General features: G+C 39.2%; 1 protein-coding gene and 1 pseudogene across 1 annotated transcript in view; both read right to left on the bottom strand.

Annotated features, from left to right (window-relative positions):
* LOC127665188 (sperm motility kinase X-like) overlaps positions 1–7,020 on the bottom strand; it is a 32,372-nt pseudogene extending 25,352 nt beyond the window's left edge.
* LOC127664607 (ankyrin repeat domain-containing protein 26-like) overlaps positions 1–23,330 on the bottom strand; it is a 503,453-nt gene that overhangs the window by 97,488 nt on the left and 382,635 nt on the right. The window lies entirely within an intron of this gene.

Here is a 23,330-nt window from a genome sequence, read left to right as displayed (position 1 = left end):
TTCACATATCATTTCCAAGAAGAAGAAAGAAGTCCCTGGTCCTGGAAAGGCCTCATGCAGCATTGTAGGGGACTGCCAGGACAGAGAAGTGGGAAGGGGTTGATTGCCGAATGGGTGGAGGGAAGAGGTCTTATGGGACTTATCGGGAGGGGGGAAACCTGGAAAGGGAAAATCATTTGGAATGTAAAGAAAGAATATAAAAAATAATAATTAAAAAAAAGATAAAAAAAGATCAAGGTGAAGTCCTTTGACCTGCCAGACCTACAGTTTACAGAATCAAGCAGGCTACCTGCTGAGCAGTGTGGAACAGTGGAGTCGCCACCCGCAGAGCAGACTTTTGACTTTGGCACAATGTTGAGAACAGTGCAGATGATGGAGGCCTGGCTTGTGAAGTTTCAGGGCCATGTTTTGATTGTGAAGATTCTATGATTTTTGTTAGCTGGGGCTGAAGAATCAGCTGTGATTAACAAGATACCAGAATCACTAATGTGAACCTTTGTGTTACTGGGACTGTAGATGCTGGTTAGCTGGAGCTAAGAAATTAGCAGTGATTAAGAAAAGACCAGCATCACTGGGGTTAAATTTTCTGAGAAGTGTTTTCTGAGAGTACAGAGGCTGTGTTCCAGAGACAGTCAAAGTTGTAACTTGTGCTGTGTGGCTGAACTTGGTAATGTGTAAGTCAGCCAGGTGGTACTGGGTTTGAAGGCATGAAGGTGTCCTGAAGAGCAGTTGAGGCTCCACATTGTGAGAGGCTTTAAAAGGACATTGGTGAAGGTGCAGGTTCAGCTGCAATTGATGGCACAGAACTGAAGGGTCATGCAAGTGATTTGAGGCTTGGCACCATGAAGAGAGCCTATGAGAAGCTATTGGTGAAGCCTAGTTACAGAGGAAGAAAACAGTGTTTTGGAGGTGCCAGTACCATGAACTGACCACCAAGAACAGCAGCAGCAATGAAATTCAGGCAGCTAGAGGCTAGAAGACAGGGTGTGTGCTACAAAGGGCGGGGCTAGAGAAGTGACCCAAGCCCTTGGAATATTCTAGAAGATTGTGAGTAGATCCCAGACATTGGAAAATTGGAATATGATTTTGCTTTTGATTGTGCTTATGCCCTGATATTTTTCTCTCTTGAAGGAAGAAAGTATTTTAGTGGAGCCCACAGTGAAGAGACTATTAATTGCAAAAAGACTTTGACTTTTAAAAGAGATTAGATATTATAAAGGGATTAAAATGTTAAGAATTTGCAGACTGGGACTTTTAAAGTTATTTAGATCTTGGGGATGAATAAAAAAGTAAGGGTTGAGGCTTAATAGTGATGTGTTTGTGTGTCAAATTGACAAGGGGTCAATTGAACTGGCTGCTTTTGTGTGTCAACTTGACACAAGCTGAAGCTATCACAGAGAAAGGAGCTTCAGTTGAGGAAGTGCCTCCATGAGATCCAGCTCTGAGGCATTCTCTAAACTAATGATCAAGCAGGGAGGGCCCTCTTGTGGGTGGTACCGACTCTGGTCTGGTAGTCTGGGTTCTATAAGAAAGCAAACTGAGCAAGCCAGGAGAAGCAAGCCAGTAAGTAACATCCCCCCTTGTTTTTTGCATCAGCTCCTGCTTCCGGACCTGCTTGAGTTCCAGTTTTGACTTCCTTTGGTGATGAACAGCTGTGTGGAAGTATAAGCTGAATAAACCCGTTGCTTCCTAACTTGCTTCTTGGTCATGTTTGTGCAGGAATAGAGACCCTGTCTAAGACAAATAGTTTCTTTATTTACATTTCAAATGTTATTCCCTTTCCTGGTTTCTCCTCCAAAAATCCGCAATCCCATCCCCACTGCCCCTGCACACCAACCCACTCACTCCTGCTTCACCTTCCTGGCATTCCCCTATACTGGGGCATCTAGTCTTCTCAGAACCAAGGGCTTCTCCTCCCTTTGATGTCCAACAAGGCCATCCTCTCCTACATATGAAGCTGGAGCCATGGGTCCCTCCATGTGTACTCTTTGGTTGGTAGTTTAGTCCCTGAGAGCTCTGGGGGGTACTGGTTGGTTTATATTGTTGTTCCTATGGGGCTGCAAGTTCCTTCAGCTCCTTTGGTTTTTATCTCTAGCTCCTCCATTGCAGACCTTGTGCTCAGTCCAATGGATGGCAGAGAACACCCACCTCTGTATCTGTCAGGTACTGGTAGAGCCTCTCAGAACACAGCTATATCAGGCTCCTGTCAGCAAGAGCTTGTTGGCATCCACAATAGTGTCTGGGTTTGGTGATTGTATATGGAATGGACCTTCAGGTGGGGCAGTCTCTGGATGGTCTTTCCTTCAGTCTCTGCTCCACACTTTGTCTCTGTATTTCATCACATGGGTGCTTTCCCCCCTTCTAAGAAGGACTAAACAGTTTTGTTGGAGATAATCTCTTCTGATGTGCTTTTAATGCTTCTGAATACCAGTGAAATCAAGCCACCTAGTTACTTGTTTGATATAAAACTAGTTCATTGCGTGTGTGTATGTAAACAAACTAATATCGGAGACCCCAAATGATTCCTAATTTGGCCAGTGTAAGCCAATTCTTGCCAGATCATTTGGACCCAGATACTAGGAAGCAAATATAAAGAAGATGGATGTATGGGCATGAGGCATAGAGTCAGGTGGTGGTCCAAAGGGAAATAATATCCCTTTAAATTTTAAGAGTATAAATTTTCCTTCTAGGAACTTACAGAAGAAAAGAACCTTTATCTTAACTCAAGGAAGAATTAAGCTAAAACCCAAATCACCTGCCCAGTGGCAAGACAGAATCCTCTGATCAAAGGGAATGAATCCAGGACATTGTACAAAGCTTGGTAATACTCTGCCACTCTGCTCTTAGTACGTAATTTTAAATATTTTATGTGTGTGTGTGTGTGTATGTGAGGATGCAGTGTAATGTTTGTATGGATAACAGAGGATAACCCAGAGAACACAGTTTACTCCTAGCATGAGAGTTCTAGAGGCCAAACTCACTTTACCAGGCTTGGAGACAACAGCCTCATCTACAGAGATACCTCATGGAAATCTGAAAAGAATTTCTCCCTATCTTCTCAAAATTCAGACCACCGTAGAAATAATGTGAGCTCATTTTACTTGAGCAAGTATGGTCAAGTATAACAAAGCTCAGTTGATTTTCTTCTTTGTTCATCATTTTGTGTCCCTGATAGAATTATGTGTTTGAAGACATTGGCTGTGAAAATTCTTAAATATTTTAACTAAACTGTCATGCAATAGTCCCAGATAAAAGATATCTCTAGAATAAGAATTGTAATAAAAATGGTTTGTATGGCAGAGAGAATACATCATTCAATTGTCAAATTATTGATTAGCATGTATGGGATTTTCATACACATACGCACATACACAAACACACACACACACAATTTACATTAAAATGTTTATGTCTCTAGAATAACTTGATGTAGTGACATGTGCATATAATCGTAGCACTCAGGGACCTGAAGCAGAAGAACCATGACCAAAGCAACTCCTATAAAGGCAAACATTTCATTGGGCTGTCTTAAAGTCTCAGAGATCAGTTTTGTCATAATTGTAGGGGGAAGTTTCATGATATACAGGCATACATGTTGCTGGAGGAGCTAAGAAGTCTACATCTTGATCCAAAGGCAGCCAGGGTGAGACTTTCATCTGCATGCAGGAAGGTGGATGCTCTCTTTCACACTGGTCAGACCTTGAGCATTAGAACTCAAAACCTGCCTACACACTGACACACTGCTTTCAACAAGACCATACCCGTTCCAACAAGATCACAACTCCTAATAGTAGCATCCTTTATGGGCCAGGCATCCAAACACATGGATTTATGGGGGACAAACATTTTCAGACCACAAAAATTCTTTAAAATAATGTGCCTCCTAGAGCTGCCTTCAGTCTTCTGTTCTCAAGATGTAACTCTTCCTCTGGCCTCTGCTCCATGGCTTCTTTACCTCTTCCTCCTAGCCTGGGGGTGTTCCAGAGTAGTTGATCAGGAGTATAGAAGCTATCACTGGTTTCTAGTTTAGACCCAATAAATGGGACCATTGTTTCATTGGAGTCTTCAATGTGGGTTCCATACTCATGTGAAGTGCTAACAACTTAGCAGAGTCTGTGATATTGTAAGAAGAAAGGGACTTTACATTTAAAGAATTCAGCATAAACTGTCCTGGGTATCATCCCTCTACTGCAACTGCTCCTCTGTCAACACACTTATCTCTTTGTAGCTTTTCAAAGCCTCTGAGAATTATAAGTGAGGAATTTCTGAGTTGAAGGATTTCAGCGTAAATGCCCCACAAGTCACCAATCACTATTTTCATGTGATATGATTTTTTCTTCTAAATATAAAAATTGAAGCCTCTCATATTAAATTAGGTGGCTATAGCCTCCATCAAAGCTGCAGTAGAGCTTTTCAGATGTGTTAATATAGTTAAAGCTTTTAATAGAAATCTCAGTAGCTCAATATGGCCATGAAATCATGATGAGTGGAGGGCAGTTCTATAGTCATAAGAAAATCTTAAACAGGAAATTATAGAGCATTCAGCATAGTTGCTCATGTAATTGGAAGGATTACCTAAAATATGTAGTCTCTGTCTTCTCTACAATTTGTAACCTCCTTCTTAAAACAGTATTTATTTATTTATTTATTTAATATTAAAGACAGTGTTTGCTGAATTGTTTGGTTTTTATTTTTTTTTATTTTTTCCATTACTTATTCACTTTACATCCAGGCAGACCTCTTTCCCCAAGTACCCCTTACTTACAGCCCCTTCCATATCCTCCTTTCCTCTGAGAAGGGGGAGATCCCTCCTGAGTTGCAAACCACCATGACACATCAAGTCACTACATTCCTAGGCACATCCTCTCCCACTGAGGCCACACAAGGGAGCCCAGTTAGGAGAACAGGGCCCACAGACTTTCAGAAGACCCAGGGACACTCTTGTACCATTTATTCATGGACCTTTATGAAGCCTAAGCTGTATATCTGCTGAATATGTGTAAGAAGCCTAGGACCAGTCCTCTCTGCATGGTGGTTTAGTTTCTATTTGCTCGTTGAATTGCCCTCCCAAAATAAATTAAATTGTATTTGATGCTACTTAAATTTTGGGGCCTGGAAACAACACAGTCAGCTGCCATGACATAATGTCAAGGAAACCTTTTAAACCTAACTCCAATGCATTCCTTCCCCCCCCCCCCCATAGAAAATTTGCTGATATAGCCTATTACCATCTTTGTGTGTTAAAAGCTTGGCTTTCTGCAGTTTTCTAGGATTCCTGATTAAGCTCTGCTTAGAGCTATCTAGACATTTTGTAATTTTTATCTGTAAACATTGCATTTCTTCCCCAAGGCAGTGTTTGGAAATCAAAGCAGTTAGGTTTATATCAGCCTAGTCTACAGAGTGAGTTCTAGGACAGCCAGGGCTACACAGAGAAACTTGGTCTTGAAAAACCCAAATAAATAAAAAATAAAAAAATAAGAATTGATATCTTTTTATACATATGTGCTTGTTAATAATTTTATACAATGTAGATAGAATTTTAAACTCAATATTTGTACTGAAAACACTATTGAAATTATTTGATAATTGATTTTACATTTTTTGGTATTTTGTATTAATCTTACAAAAAATGAAGATAGATCTTAAAGAGAGCAAATCCATGGAGTTCCTGACTGATGTTTTATAAGCATTAGGGATGATGTTGGGAAGGTATTTCACATTTCATTGTGACTTCACTTGGTGACTAATGGAGACTTTTAAGTAAGTTTTCCTCCATTGTTAAGTGGATGCAGCTACAAATGCTTCAACAGAATTAATGTGAATAATCACCCATCATGCTGACAAGGATGCTCTGAATCCATCTCGCACATGCTAAGTGTGCATTTTCATCACGATCTACTTCTTTAGGTATCTATAGTAGTTTATAGCCATGTCTTCAGATTTTAAGCAATGTAGAAGGTATGTATATGGGACAATATCTGACATTCCTTCTGTGCTCTTGGTCACAAGAAACTAGCAAAATACACACACAGTAAGAAGCATGAGGTGAGGGAAACATAAGCACTGTCCTGTGACTCTCTACACTTCATGTGGTGAGCCCAACTGAAGAAGGCCCTCTGCCTTGGCCTTTTCCCCAGGCTCTTTAACACTCTACAGCTCCCTGATATTTCTGGGGTAGAGCCAGTTTTCTTGGCTTTCAAACCATAGATTATTGAGGAGATCTTTCAAAATGTTCTCTGCAGTGTTCTAGGCCTAGAAAGACAGACTTCCAAGTGTTCAGTGAGCCACCAAGCATGTAGCTGGGCTTCACAGACAGGGTGATGCTCTGGGACACTCTCAAAAGGGTATCATGAGTGAATACCAAGTTCACACTAGATACTTACTCATAGGAGGGCCACAGGTGTCCTTACATGTAATTTCAAACACCTGTACTACTCAATCCTGAAACCACCTCACTGCACATTTTGATGGCTTTTTATACCTGCTGTCACCCCTTTGAATCTCCACTAAAGTGAGGATAGTAGCTGAAACTGGCCTCACTACACTCTCACAGCTGGATCTTGAAATCTTGTTCTCCACTCTAGGTGGTCCCCCAGCCTGTCCCTTTCAGAGACAGTGCCAGTATGTCACAGATGCAATAGAGTCAGGACAAGGTGTCCTCAATATTCATACCATTCTGGAAACACACTAAGTATGTCTTCATGCTGACTTAGCTGATGTCTTGAAACCACCCTGTGTGCTCTTCACCTTGCAGCCAAGATAAAATTATGGCAGTGCCTTTTGTATCTGGAGATCTAGTGTAACTCCAGCATCCAGAGTCTAAATGACAGGTATAGAGCTCAGTTGTCTACAAAAATGAGCTAACCAACTCTCTGTCCTTGTGGAGCAGGCACAGTTGTCCCCTAGGGACAATGAATATAGATAATATAGATAGCAGAGCCTCACTTCTCGTTGCCAGCTGTTCTTTTGCAGTGCCAGGCAGCCTTCTTCCTCAATTATCTGAGGTGTGGCAGGCACCATGGTCACCCCCTTGATTCACTTGCAGTCAATAAAATGTGTACTTTCTGTGATGTAATTCTATCCCCCTTGCTGGATGGAGGCTGCCAAGTGAGTGTCACCAAGCCTGCATGGTGCTGACCCATTCTTGTGCAGCTCCATCTTGTCTCCACTGAGGCTCAAGAAAGTAGCACTACATTAAGGCAAAGCCTGGTTTTTATATTACTTGGTAAAAAACATATTCCAGAATGTCTCCCAGCATCCTTATCCTGGCCTTGGAATTTTCACCTTTCACTGGGTTGCACTGGAAACTACAGCTGGCTCTGCTCTACTTTCCTCCTAGGATTGATCTCACAGAATCCAAGCTGTCCTTGAAGTCCCTATACCAGTGAGAATGCCATAGAACTCTTCTTCCTGCCTCCACAGATCGAATGGCGGGCCACAATCTAATCAGACCTACTGATAAATGCAACTTCACAGATAATTTGAATTACTGGGCCAGGCATGGCTGTATCCCCTGTAGTCCAGGGGAATGAGGGATATAAGCAGGTAATTCATATCACGTCCTAGGTCCACATGCTCTATGCTGAGTTTTAGGTCATCCAGCGCTTATATATCCCGAGTCTTTCTTTCAAAGGTAATGCTACCTAATATTCTACTGTTTTCTTTTTATCCTATATATTGGGTATATTCTTATATTTTTTAAGTATTTTGTTATATAATTTCATAATATATGTATAATATATTGTAGTCATTTTATGCCTTTTCCCTACCAACTCTCTCATCCTATCAGATCCTCCATATTCTTACCATTATATTCGGTGTGACCCACAGGTTATTTACTGAATGCTGAGAAACTTACCTGTGACTTCTCAGCTGGGAAGAAAGGACACACCCTCAACAATTTTGATCTAGAGTTTTCATCGAAATAGAACTACATTACTTTGCCCTCTTTTGTCCCTCCAGCCCCTTCATGTTGCATTTCTCTAACCCCTCCAACGTTCCCCAACTCTTTATTGTAGGCATTCTTCTTTGTTATTGGTTGTTTCCAGAAGTACAAATGATAAGATGTTCATTCTAGAACCAGAGGGAAATTGCATCCCTGTGCTCATCAAATGGACAACTGGTACCTTTGCTTTGCTCAGAAAGCATGATTTTTGGGAGTGTTTTTAAATTATAACTCCATGGAGATACTTGGAGAAACACCATCAGAGTCTAAACTCCAAACTGTTTAAATTGTGTGTGTGTGTGTGTGTGTGTGTGTGTGCTGGAGATTAAACATGGAGTCATATGTATGCCTAGCAAGCATGCTGTCAGTGAACTAGGTTTAAATTACATAGAAACACTTTACAGCATTTTCTTTTGTGCTTGACTTGTTTTGTGTTGCTTTATTATCTGACAACAAAGGTAAGAGCCTAGGTAACAGCTTGGAACTTCTATAGAAGTGTTTGTAGAAGATGCACTCTGTCACTGGTGGACATAAAATTACATGGAATCAGTGTTCTCTGCTTGCTTCCACTGGAATCTTGAGTTCTAAGCACATAGAGAGACTCAGTAACCATGAAATCAGAGATTGCCATGTGACTCATCAAGAACTGCAGAATCTTTGTTTGAGATACAGAACAAGAGTAGATAATATGTAGGGTCATGTGACATGTCTAGTGACAGGTGTTTCTTTAGTTCCTGCATTTATCGCCTACAATGGTGCCTTGAGAGAGAAATGTCCTGAGAGGCTCAGGCATTTGAACACATAGTGCCAGGTAAAGGTGCTGTTTGGGAGGTTTGGAATCTTTGGCATATGGAGCCTTGCTGGAGGACATCAGTAAGGGTGATCTTTAATAGTTTATAGCTTTGTCTCATTTCCAGATTTCTTTCAATTCTTTCCACAAAGAGTTAAAGTTTTGCTCTGTTAGCTTCGTGATGCTGTCTTGCCTCCTTCAACATTATGGACTCTCACTCTGGAAACATAAAGCACAAGTTATTTTAATCATGATGATACATCACAGAAACACAAAATAACTAGCACACCTATCTACAATAGTTTTACTGAAAACACACACTACTGCATATATTTGAAGGCTCAGAAAACTCAAACCAGTGTTGACATTTCATAAATGCAGCTTCTGTTCCATGACTAGAAGACACTGTCTTACAGCAGACTTCCTGGTCATCTGACTCTTACAGTGATTTTTTCCCTCTTTTGTGGTATTCCCTGAGACTTAGGTATAGGAGTTGTGTTAGAGATGTACAGTTTGGGATTACATACCCCAGTCACTTATTCTCTCCAGTTTGGAAAATTGTAAACTTCAATTATAGTCTCCATCTGCTACAAAAAGAAGCTTCTTTGATGAGGGCTGAGGGCTATGCTCACCTGTGTATTAAAGGACAAGTAGAGCATGACAAATACGGAGGGAAGTACTCTCACCCAGCCATTGAATTGAGCACAGGGTCCCCAATGATGGAGGTAGAGAAAGGACCGAAGGAGCTGAAGGGGTTTGCACCAGAGGAACAACAACATGAGGCACCCAGTACTCCCAGAGCTCCCAGGGACAAAACCATCAACCAAAGAGTGAACATGGAGTTTCCCATGGTCCCAGACACATTGGCAGAATAGGATGGTCTTGTTAGGCACAAAAGTAAGGAGAGGCCCTTGGTCCTGGAAAGACTTGATGCTGTAGTATAGAGGAATACCAGGACAGGGAAGCAGAGGTTGCTTGATTGTGGAAGGGGTGATCGCTTGTGGGATATTTGGAGGAGGGGGGACCAGGAAAGAGGACATTTGAAATGTAAATAAAGAATATATCTAATTTTAAAAAAACAGGTTAACAGTTACAATCAAAATAAATGCATTGAAAAAAAGAAAAGGGCAATAACAGGCTTTATTTTCCCATCTATGACTCTCCAAGCAGTCATAATTGGGCTAGGTTTGCAGTGCTCTATATCAACTTCCTTCTATTAGTTGGTCTGAAATACAATTCAACAACTATTGGTCACCCTCAAGATAAAAATAACAGCATTGTACCTCTGTGTTGTTTGGCCAGGCTAATCATTGTTGAGGTTCATAGAATTTACAGCTGGGGTGGATCTTTGATTACTTTTCCCATTTGGCAGCTTATTTATTAGCTCCTTCCAATACTGTGAGAGCTTGTCTACAAGGAGAAGGTTTATATATCAATTCTAATTTGAGTCCTCAAATTCCTGTGACTAAAGTGTGTGGTCCTTTTAGCAACTGGATCGTTCCTTCATGTTCTGGTATTCAATGTTGATTGGATAAATTGTTCCAGGAGTCTCTCAGCTCCTTCCTCTGACCAGCAGCACAAATTGAGGTTTACCATGGCACCATGATTTTTATTAGTCTGTGACTATTAGTGGAATCATTATCACCACATGTAGCATAACTTAATATAAACTCCATATACAAACATACATAGTAGATCTATTTGTCAGTAATAATATAAAACAATATTTCCTTATGGCTGTTTCAACCATCCTTAATTTTGTTCATCTGTCCTTCCAGCCTCTCCTTTTGCATTACTCTTCCTCTGTCCTCCCCAATTAGAGCCTCTTCCTTTTTTTCCACATCTCTCTTCATAGCACCTGTGTTCTACTATTTCCCTCTAGTGCTCCTCTTTCCCTATGTTTCTCTTTAATTCCCTGGCTTCTGCCTTTGCTTCAAGTTATAGGATCACGTCTCTAGAAGCGGTGTTGAGACCCACAAATAAGGGAAAAATATAGCTTTTTCCCTCTGGGTCTGGGTGACCTCACCCAGTATAATGTTAGACAACTTTGACCATAAAAATTTCAAGTGAGAGTTTTACCTTGTATAGAACTGTAGTACATTTTCAAGACTCTCATTAGCCAGGCAGGAAGAACAAATTTTTTTTTATGTTGCATGTAGCTTTCCATGAATTTGATTCCAACACATAGGGAAAAATGTTAAATGCCAGTTAGCAGAATGAAATATATACATATAAATGTACTGGTGACCTATGTGTTCATTATCATATATTCTAATTTTTTAAAAAATAAAACTAATAAGAACTTTGTTACTGAGTATTTTTGCATCGATGTTCATAAGGGAAATTGGCCTGAAGTTCTCTTTCTTTGTTGGATCTTTGTGTGGTTTTGGTATCAGCGTAATTGTGGCTTCGTAGAAGGAATTGGGTAGTGTTCCTTTTGTTTCTATCTTGTGGAATAGTTTAAAGAGTATTGGTGTTAACACTTCTTTGAAGGTCTGATAGAATTCTGCACTGAAAACATCTGGTCCTGTGCTTTTTTTGGTTGGAAGACTTTCTATGACTCCTTCTATTTCTTTAGGCATTATGGGACTGTTTAGATGGTCTAGTTGGTCCTGATTTAATTTTGGTATTTGGTATCTGTCAAGGAAATTGTCCATTTCCTCCAGATTCTCCAGTTGTGTTGAGTACAGGCTCTTGTAGTAGGATCTGATGATTTTTTGGATTTCCTCAGTTTCCGTTGTTATATCTCCCTTTTCATTTCTAAGTTTGTTAATTTGGATACTTTCTCTGTGCCACCATGTAATAAGGATACATGCTCTACTATGTTCATAGCAGCCCTATTTATAATTGCCAGATGCTGGAAAGAACCCAGGTATCCCTCAACAGAAGAGTGGATGCAAAAAATGTGGTATATCTACACAATGGAGTACTATTCAGCCATTAGAAACAATGAATTCATGAAATTCTTAGGCAAATGGATGGAGCTAGAGAACATCATACTAAGTGAGGTAACCCAGGCTCAAAAGGTGGATCATGGTATGCACTCACTAATAAGTGGATATTAACCTAGAAAACTGGAATACCCAAAACATAATCCACACATCAATTGAGAATGAGGTACAAGAAGAAAGGAGGACTGGCCCCTTGTTCTGGAAAGACTCAGTGAAGCAGTATTCGGCAAAACCAGAACAGGGATGTGGGAAGGGGTGGGTGGGAGGACAGGGGAAGAGAAAGGGGCTTATGGGACTTTTGGGGAGAGGGGGACTAGAAAAGGGGAAATCATTTGAAATGTAAATAAAAAATTATATCGAATAAAAATAAAAAGAAAAAAAAGAACTTTGTTACTGCTAGCTGGTCTGCTCTCTTGGAGTCACTATATCCTGTACTAGCCCAGAAGATCCTCTGTATTCAAGGCAGTTTGTAAAAACCCTCCAGAAGTCCCACAACTGCTGCTGGAAGCCCAGTAGACTCTGAACCCATTAACACCAAGCCCCTGCCCCTGCCAAATCCCCCTCCTTTTCTGTACAGTTCTATCTGCTGGGGAAGTCTGCTAGCTAGTCTGCTCTCCTTGAGACACCATACCCTGAACCAGCCTAAAAAGATGTACTTCACTCAGAGCATTTGGGCAACTGACACTCCAGACTGAGACATCCAAGGAGAACTGCTGCACACAGAGCAACTGGCATCCCAGGAGATCTGCTACACACAATGCAACCAAGAAACTGATCATGCATGTCTGCTCCCCTGAAGATACCACAATTTGAAGGCAGCTCAGGAGCTCTTCTGTACACTGGGGAAATGGGCAACAGACATCAGAGTCTGAAGACCTCCTGGAGGCTCTGTGGCATGCAGGGAAACTGACCAAACAGACTGAAAGCCTCCCTGGAATTCTGCTAAACACAGGGAGACAGAAACCACAGTCAGAAGAGACCCTTAGGGAGTATCTTCACACAATACAACAGTGTGACTGCTCCTCTGAAGACCCAAAAGTCTGAAGGCCTTCCAGGAGATCTACTGCAGCCAGGGCAACAGATTAGCAGCTTCTTTGCCCCTCTGAAGAACCTCCAGTTGGAAGGCCCCATAGGTGGTCTGCTGCAACCAGGGTCACAGACCTACCAGAAGACCTGAAGGAACCCAGGGACGAAAGAGGCAGACTCCAGACACAGTTGACCAAACTAGCAAAGACCAGGGACAACCAGATGATGAGAGGCAAGTGCAATACTGTAAGCAACAGAAGGCCGTATATGTAGGCATCATTAGAACCCAGTTCTCCCACTACAGCAAGTCCAGAATATACAACACATCTGAAAATCAGGAAGCTGACAAAAAATCCTATCCCTTAAAGATAATAATCCTTTAAGGATGATACAAATAACTCACTAAAAGAAATACAGGATAATACAATCATAGAGGTGAAGGAATTGAACAAAGTAGTCCAAGACCTAAATGTGGAAATAGAAACAATAAAGAACACACAAATGGAGGCAAACATGGAAATGTAAAACCGAGGAAAGAGGTCAGGAATTACAGATGCAAGTATCAACAACAGAATATAAGGGACAGAAGAGAGAATCTCAGGTGTAGATGATACCATAGAAGAGATTGTCACAACTGTCAAAGAAAATTCAAAACATAAAAAACCTCTAAGCCAAAGCATCCAGGAAATTCAGGACACAATGAAAAGACCATGTCTAAGAATAATTAGAATAGAGAAGAACGATGATTCCCAGCTCAAAGAACCTGAAAATATCTTCAACAACATCATTTTGTTGAAGCCAGAAAGGTACAAGAAGCCTATAGAACACCAAATAAATGAGACCAGAAAAGAAAATCCTCTCATCACATAATAATCAAAACATTACACTACAAAAGCCAGAAGAACCTGGTCAGAGGTCATGTAGAACACAAATGCTAGCCCATGCTACTATACCCAGCCAAACTCTGAATCAACACAGATTGAGAAAACAAAATATTCTAGGACAAAATCAAATTCAGACAGTACCTATCTACCAATCCAGGCCTACAAAGGATCCTAAAAGGAAAACTCCAACACAAGGAAAGCACCTACACCAAAGAAAAGAAAAGAAAAGATATTAAGCATCTTAGAGCAAAGCCAAAAGGAAAGAACCACAAGCACATAAAGCCACCTATGAAAACAAACATATCAGGAAACAACAGTCATCTGTCTTTAATATCTCTCAATATTAATGGACTCAACTCACCCACATAAGCTAACAGATGCACAAACAAGATCCAGCATTTTTCTGCATATAAGAAACATAGCTCAATAACAAAGACAAACACTATTTCAGAGTAAAAGGACAGAAAAACATCTTCCAAGCAAATAGCCCCAGAAAACAAGTCATCCTAACACAATAATTGTGGGTGACTTCAACACTCCACTCTCATCAATGGACTGATCAGGAAAACAGAAACTAAACAGGGAGACAGTGAAACTAATTGAAGCTTTGGACCAATTGGATTCAATATATATATATATATATATATATATATATATATATATATATATATATATATATAGAGAGAGAGAGAGAGAGAGAGAACTTTTTATCCCAAAGCAAAAGAATATACCTTTTTCTCAGCACCTCATGGAACAGTCTCCAAAATCAGTCATAAAGTTGGTCACAAGACAGACCTCAACAAATATAAGAAGATTGAAATAATCCCATGCCTCCTATCAGATCACTATGGAGCAAAAGTGGTCTTTAATAACAATAAAAACAACAGAAAGCCCACATACACATGGAAACTGAGCAATACTCTATTCAATGATACCTTGGTCAAGGAAGAAATAAAGAAATCAAAGATTTTTTAGAATTTAACAAAAATGAAGGCACAACATACCCAAATCTATGGGACACAATGAAAGCAGTGCTAAGAGGAAAACTCACAGTTTTGAGTGCCTCAAAAAAATTGGAGAGAGCATACACTAGAAGATTAACAGAACAACTGAAAGCCCCGGAACAAAAAGAAGCTAATTCACTGAGGAGGAGAAGAAGACAGGAAATCATCAAACTCAGGGTTGAAATCAATCAAGTAGAAACTAAGAGAACCATACAAGAAATCAAGAAAACCAGGAGCTGGTTCTTTGAAAAAATCAACAAGATAGATAAACCCTTAGCCATACTAACCAAAGGGCACAGAAACAGTATCCACTTTAACAAAATTAGAAATGAAAAGAGAGATATTACAACAGAAACAGGAAATTTAAAAAAAATCATCAGATCCTACTACAAAAGCCTGAACTCAACACAACTGGAGAATCTGGAGAAAATAGACAATTTCTTAGACAGATACAAAATATCAAAATTAAATCAGGATCAAATAGATCATCTAAACAGACCCACAACCCCTAAAGAAATAGAAGGGATCATAGATAGCCTTCCGACCAAAAAAAGCACAGGAACAGATGGTTTCAGTGCAGAATTCTATCAGACCTTCAAAGAAGAGCTAACACCAATACTCTTCAAACAATTCCACAAAATAGAAACAGAAGGAACACTACCCAACTCCTTCCATGAAGCCACAATTATGCTGATACCAAAACTAAACAAAGATCCAACAAAGAAAGAGAATTTCAAGCCAATTTCCCTTATGAATATCGATGCAAAAATACTCAATAAAATTCTTGCCCACCGAATCCAAGAACACATCAAAACGATCATCCACCATGATCAAGTAGGCTTCATCCCATAGATGCAGGGATGGTTCAATATAAGGAAATCCATCAATGCAATCCACTACATGAACAAACTCAAAGAAAAAAAACACATGATCATTTCATTAGATGCTGAAAAAACATTTGACAAAATTCAGCATCCTTGAATGCTAAACGTATTGAAAAGGACAGGAATTCAAGGCCTATATCTAAACATAGTAAATGCAATATACAGCAAACCGGTAGCCAACATAAAATTAAATGGAGAGAAACTTGAAGCAATCTCATTAAAATCAGGGACTAGACAAGGCTGCCCCCTCTCTCCATATCTTTTCAATATAATTCTTGAAGTCCTAGCTAGAGCAATTAGACAACATAAGGAGATCAAAGAGATACAAATTGGAAAGGAAGAAGTCAAACTATCACTATTTGCAGACGATATGATAGTATACTTACGTGACCCAAAAAAACACTACTAGAGAACTCCTACAGCTGATAAACAACTTCAGCAAAGTGGCTGGCTACAAAATCAACTCAAGCAAATCAGTAGCCTTTATATACTCAAAGGATAAGCAGAAGCAGACTCAGAAAGAAATTAGGGAAATGACACCTTTCACAATAGCCACAAACAGCATAAAGTATCTTGGGGTGACTCTAACCAAACAAGTGAAAGACCTATATGACAAGAACTTCAGATCTCGGAAGAAGGAAATTGAAGAAGATCTCAGAAAATGGAAAACTCTTCCATGCTTGTGGATTGTCAGGATTAATATAGTTAAAATGACCATCTTGCCAATGGCAATCTACAGATTCAATGCAATCCCCATTAAAATCCCAACTCAGTTCTTCATAGAGCTAGAAAGAGCAATTCTCAAATTCATCTGGAATAACAAAAAACCCAGGATAGCTAAAACTATTCTCAACAGTAAAAGAACTTCAGGGGGTTTCAGTATCCCAGACCTCAAACTTTACTACAGAGCAATAGTGATAAAAACTGCATGGTACTGGTACAATGTCAGGCAAGCAGATCAATGGAAGAAGATTGAAGACCCAGAAATGAATCCACACACTTATGGTCACTTGATCTTCGACAAAGGTGCTGAAAGCATCCAGAAAAAAAAAGATAGCCTCTTCAACAAATGGTGCTGGTTCAATTGGAGGTCAGCATGCAGAAGAATGTGAATCGATCCATTCCTATCTCCTTGTACTAAGCTCAACTCCAAATGGATCAAGGACCTCCACATAAAACCTGACACACTGAAACTAATAGAAAAGAAACTGTGGAACACTCTTGAGGTCATGGGCACAGGGGAAAAGTTCCTGAATTGAACACCAATAGCTTTAAGATCAAGAATTGACAAATGGGACCTCATAAAACTACAAAGCTTCTGTAAGGCAAAGGACACTGTCAAAAGGACAAAACGTCAACCAACAGATTGGGAAACAATCTTTAACAATCCTAAATCTGACAGAGGGCTAATATCTAATATATACAAAGAACTCAAGAAGGTAGAACCCTGAGAAACAAATAACCCCATTATAAAGTGGGGTACAGAGCTAAACAAAGAATTTTCACATGAAGAACTTCGGAGGGCTGAGAAGCACCTTAAGAAATGTTCAACATCATTAATCATTAGGGAAATGCAAATCAAAACAACCCTGAGATTTCACCTCACACACTCAGAATGGCTAAGGTCAAAAACTCAGGAGACAGCAGGTGTTGGCGAGGATGTGGAGAAAGAGGAACACTCCTCCACTGCTGGTAGGATTGCAAGATGGTGCAACCACTTTGGAAATCAGTCTGGTGGTTCCTCAGAAATCTGGGCACGCCACTTCCAGAGGTCCTTACTATACCCCTCCTGGGCATATTCCCAGAGGATTCCCGGGATGCAATAAGGACACATGCTCCACTGTGTTCATAGCAGCCCTATTTGTATTAGCCAGAAGTTGGAAAGAATCCAGGTGTCCCTCAAGGGAGGAATGGATTAAAAAAATGTGGTATATTTACACAATGAAGTACTATTCAGCCATTAGAAACAATGAATTCATGAAATTCTTAGACAAATGGATGGAGCTGGAGAACATCATACTAAGTGAAGCAACCTAGTCTCAAAAGATCAATCATGGTATGCACTCACTGTTAGGTGGATATTAGCCTAGAAACTTTGAATACAGAGGACATAATCCACATATTAAATGATGTCCAAGAAGAATGGAGGAGTGGCCCCTGGTTCTGTAAAGACTCAGTGCAGCACTATAGGGGAATACCAGGACAGGGAATTGGGAAGGAGTAGATGGGGGAACAGGGGAGGGGAGAGGGCTTATGGGACTTTTGGGGAGTGGGGAGCCAGAAAAGGGGAAATCATTTGAAATGTAAATGAAGAATGTATTGAATAAAAATAACTCCTAAGCCAAAGCATCCAGGAAATTCAGGACACAATGAAAAGACCAAATCTATGAATAATCAGAATAGAGAAAAATGATGATTCCCAGCTCAAAGAACCTGAAAATATCTTCAACAACATCATTTTGGTGAATCCAGAAAGGTACAAGAAACCTATAGAACACTGAATAAATGAGACCAAAGAAGAAAATCTTCTTATCACATAATAATCAAAACATTGTACTACAAAAGCCAGAAGAACCTGGTCAGAGGTCATGTAGAGTCTAAGAGAACACAAATGCTAGCCCATGCTACTATACCCAGCCAAACTCTGAATCAATATAGATTGAGAAAATAAAATATTCTAGGACAAAATCAAATTCAAACAGTACCTATCTACCAATCCAGACATATAGAGGATCCTAAAAGGAAAACTCCAACACAAGGAAAGTACCTACACCAAAGAAAAGAAAAGATATTAAGCATCTTAGAACTAAGCCAAAAGGATAGAACCACAAGCACATAAAGCCACCTATGAAAATAAACATATCAAGAAACAACAGTCATCTGTCTTTAATATCTCTCAATATTAATGGACTCAACTCACCCACATAAGCTAACAGACTGGATGCACAAACAAGATCCAGCATTTTACTGCATATAAGAAACATAGCTCAATAACAAAGACAAACACTATTTCAGAGTAAAAGGATAGAAAAACGTCTTCCAAGCAAATAGCCCCAGAAAACAAGCCATCCCAATATCCAATAAAATAACTTTCAACCAAAAATTATCAAGCATGATGAAGAAAGACACTTCATAATCATTAAAGGGAAAATCCAGCAAGAGAAAGTCTCTATTCTGAATATCTGTGCCCCAAATATGAAGGCACGCCCATTCATAATAGAAACTTTAATAAAGCTCAAAATACACATTGAACCACACACAATAATAGTGGGAGACTTCAACACCCCACTCTCACCAATGTACAGGTCATTGAAACAGAAACTAAACAGAGACACAGTAAAACTAGTAGAGGTTATGAACCAAATGCATTTATCAGGTATCTACAGAACATTTCAACATAAAACAAAATATACCTTGCCAGCACCTCATGGTAACTTCTACAAAATCAACTATATAACTGGTCACCGATCAAACCTCAACCAATAAATAAGATTGAAATAATTCCATACGCCCTATCAGACCACTGTGGCATGAGGCTGGTCTTGAATAACAGCAAAAACAACAGAAAGCCCACATACATGTAGAAAATGAAGAACTCTCTGATCATTGATAATTTGGTCAAGAAAGAAATAAAGATATTATTAAACTTCCTGGAATATAATGAAAATGTTGACATATACCCAAACTTATGGGACACAATAAATTTTAAGAGGAAAATTAATAGCACTAAGTGCACTGGTAAAGAAACTGGAGAGATCTTACACTAGCAACTTAACAGCACACCTGAGAGCTCCAGAACAAAAAGAAGTAAACACACCAGAGAGGAGTAGCAGGCAAAAAATAGTCAATCTCAGGGCCAAAAATCAATCAAATAAAAACAAAGAAAACAATACAAAGAACTAACAAAATCAAAAGCTGGCTCTTTGAGAGAATCAGTATGATAGATAAACCCCTAGCCAAACTAACTAAAGGACCCAGAGGCAGTATCCAAATTAACAAAATCAAAAATGAAAAGGGAGACATAACAACAGAAATGGATGAAATTTAACATGTCATCAGCTCCTACTACAGAAGCCTATACTCAACAAAACTGTAAAATCTAGATGAAATGGATGGTTGTCTAGATAGATACCACATACCAAAGTTAAATCCAGAGCAAGTAAACTATCTAAAGAGGCCCATATCCCATAAGGCAATAAAAGAAGCCATTTAAAACTTCCCAAGCCAAAGAAGTCAAAGGCCAGATGGATTTAGTGTAGAATTCTACCACACCTTCAAAGAAGAACTGATACCAATATTCCTCAAAATATTCCATAAAATAGAAACAGAAGGAACATTACCTAATTCATTCTACAAAGTCACAATTACTCTGATACGTAAACTACACAAGGACCTAAACAAAAAAGTGACCTTCAAACAAATCTTGCATATGAATATCAATGCAAATATACTCAACAAAATTCTTGAAAACTGAATTAAAGAACACATCAAAACCATGATTCACCACAATCATGTGGGATTCATCCCAAGGATGCAAGGTTAGATCAATAAACGAAAATCCAGTAGCATAATCTACTATATAAATAAAATCAAAGAAAAAATCACATAATCATCTCCTTTAATGCAGAAACAAAAGGATTTGACAAAATACAACACCAATTCATGTTAAAAGTACTGGAGAGATCAGGATTTCAAGGTCCATATCTAAACATAATAAAAGCAATGTACAGCTAACCAACAGCCAATATCAAATTAAATGGAGAGATACTTGGAGAAATCCCTCTAAAATCAGGGACAAGGATACCCATTCTCCCCATATCTATTCAATATAGTACTTGAAATGCTAGCTAGTACAATAATACAGCATAAAGAGATGAAAAGGATACAAATTGACAAAGAAGAAATATAGGTAGATCATCATTTGCAGATGATATGGAAGTATATATAAGTGACCCCAAAAACTCAACTAGAGAACTTTTCCAGCTGATAAACAACTTCAGCACAGTGGCTGAGTATAAAATTAAATAAATCAGTAGCCTTCATTTATACAAATGGTAAACAGGATGAGAAAAAAAACTAGGGAAACAACTCCCTTCACAATAGCCACAAATAATATAAAATATCTTGGGGTAACTCTAACCAAACAAGTGAAAGATCTGTGTGACAACAACTTCAATTCTCTCAAGAAATCAAAGATCTCAGAAAATGGAGAGGTATCCCATGCTCATTGATGGGCAGAATTAACATGGTAAAAATAGCCATCCTACCAAAGGCAATGTATAGATTCAGAGCAATCCCCATCAAAATCCCAACACAGGTCTTCAAAGACATGGAAAGAGCAATTCTAAAGTTTATCTGGAAAGTCAAAATACTTTCCAGTAAACACAAGAATAGTAAACACAATACTTAGCAAGAAAAGAATGGCTGAGAGAATCCCCATCCCTGACCTCAAGTTTTACTACAGAGCAATAGTGATAAAAACTGCAGGATAAGCCAGGCATGGTGGCGTATGCCTGTAATCCCAGCACTTGAGAGGCAGAGAAATCCTGACTCAAAAGAAAAACCAAAAAAGCCCCAAACAAACAAAAGACAAAAAAAAATACCACTGCATGATATTGGTATAGAAAAAGGCACATTGATCATTGGAAGACAATTGAAGACCCAGATATAAAACCCACACTTGCATTTGGTCTTTGACAAAGAAGCCAAACCTACACAGTGGAAAATAGAAAGCATCTTCAACAAATGGTGCTGATCCAGCTGGATGTTGATATATAGAAAAAATGAAAATATACCTGTCTTTGCCACCTTGGATAAAGGTCAAGTACAAGTGGATCAAGCACCTCAACGTAAAAACTGATACACTGAATCTAATAGAAGAAAGTGCGAAAGAACCTTGAAATCATTGACCGAGGGAGAAATTTTCTAAACAGCATTCCAATGGCTCATGCTCTAAGATCAAGTATTGATAAATGGGACCTCATGAAACCTGGAAGCATCTATAAGGCAAAAAAGGCCTTGGAGCACTGACAAAAAGAGACTTATCATGACTGCCCTCTGAACGTCCCAGCAAGCAGCTGAAAGAATCACAGATATTGGCACCCAAACAATGGTCAGAAGCTGCTGAATTAGTGGAAAGATGGAAGAAGCTGAGGGGGAGAGTGAGCCTGTAGGACCAGCAGACTCAATTAACCTGGACCCCAGAGATCTCTCAGATAATGAAACACCAACCAGGCATCATACATCAGGTAATATGACACCCCCAATACATGTATAGCAGAGGACTGCTGAGTCTGGGTTTAGTCAGAGAAGATGCACATCATGAATTTTGCAGATGAAACTAGAAAATATCATCCTGAGTGAGGTATCCCAGAACCAAAATGACATGAATGGCATGTATTCATGAATAAGTGGATATTAGGGAAAAAGATCAGAATATCCATGATACAATTTGCAGATCATAAGAAGCAAAACAAGAATGAAGGCCCAAGTGAGGATACCAGAAATGCATATAGAAGTGCAACAAATTAATCATGGGAGGCAGAAGGAAGGAAACTGTGAGACAGGAGAGGGGTGAGGCGAGGAGGGGAAGGATCAAGTTTGTATATATGACAAAGGCATTCAATAAACTATTTAGTAAACTTTTTCCATTTTCCATTTCATTTCATATATATTAAGGAAAAACCATATTTGGAGATGATGGTCAGTAGAAAACTGTCTTGCTTGTATAAGATCATGTGTATAGCAGAAAATAGCACACACACATACTCACTCACTCATACACACAGACACAGACACATACACACACACACACACACATACACACACACAGAAATCTCATGATCCATGACTTTGGAGACTAATTCAGAAAAAAATGCAATTTCAAAGATTACAGTTATTATTTTTAACCCACTAAGTGCATTAATTTAACCTACTTATTTATACTTTCTATTTATTTATTTATTTAAAAACTCCTCATGCCAAAGTGGATGATGCCACACTGATACACATATGTGCCACACATACTGGACTGATATGGACAATGCTAAATAAACAAAAATGCCAAAGGAAGACATGAAATTGCAAGGCTGATGTGATGGTGGGTTTGTGGGGGACAGTACAAACAGAGAGTGTAAATTGGTTATGACTATGATACATTACACACACACACACACACACACATATATATAAATTGTATAGAACAAAATCAAAGTTTCAAAAAATATTTACAAAACTGTCACTTATTTTAAAAACTAGAACTATCTAAAGCCTCATTCCTGACTGAGGTGCTGCCAAGTGTTGAGGATTAGCTACTAAGAGGATAATCTGGGTTTTAAGGCTATGGCCATGAGGAAGATGACCATACATACTCTAGTAGATGGCCACACACAAAAGCATGTAGGCACCATGAATGAAATTTTATAAATTATTCTTTAAAACACTACACAAAGATGGGAGGGAGTCATCAGTAAAGGTAGATCTGGGAGGAGTAGAGGAGAGTAGGGGTGAATGCAACCAAAACATTTTGTCCTCATGTGTAAAATCATTAATGGACTAGCAAAAGATCCTATAAAAATGATAAGAAGAAAAGAGAACTGGAAATACAACACAGTAGTACAGTGCTTGCCTAGCATGTATGGGAACATAAGAATGAGACCATCTTTACCAGGATGGAAACACATAAAACATTTCTATGAAGCCAATAAATCCTACCTCAAGTGATGGACTTCTTCTGGTTATGCTCCTTAAATCTCTAGGTGAGGTTTCCTGCCTCCTCCCTCTAACAATTCCCTTTACCTTTTATATGCAAGTAGTTCCAGGTAACATTCTGTTTAGGTTTCCAAGC

The sequence above is a fragment of the Apodemus sylvaticus genome, chromosome 14, assembly GCF_947179515.1.
Source record: "Apodemus sylvaticus chromosome 14, mApoSyl1.1, whole genome shotgun sequence".
Classification (NCBI taxonomy): Eukaryota; Metazoa; Chordata; class Mammalia; order Rodentia; family Muridae; genus Apodemus; species Apodemus sylvaticus.
Note: the sequence above shows the minus strand (reverse complement) of the source record. Positions and strands in the feature narration are given on the sequence as shown.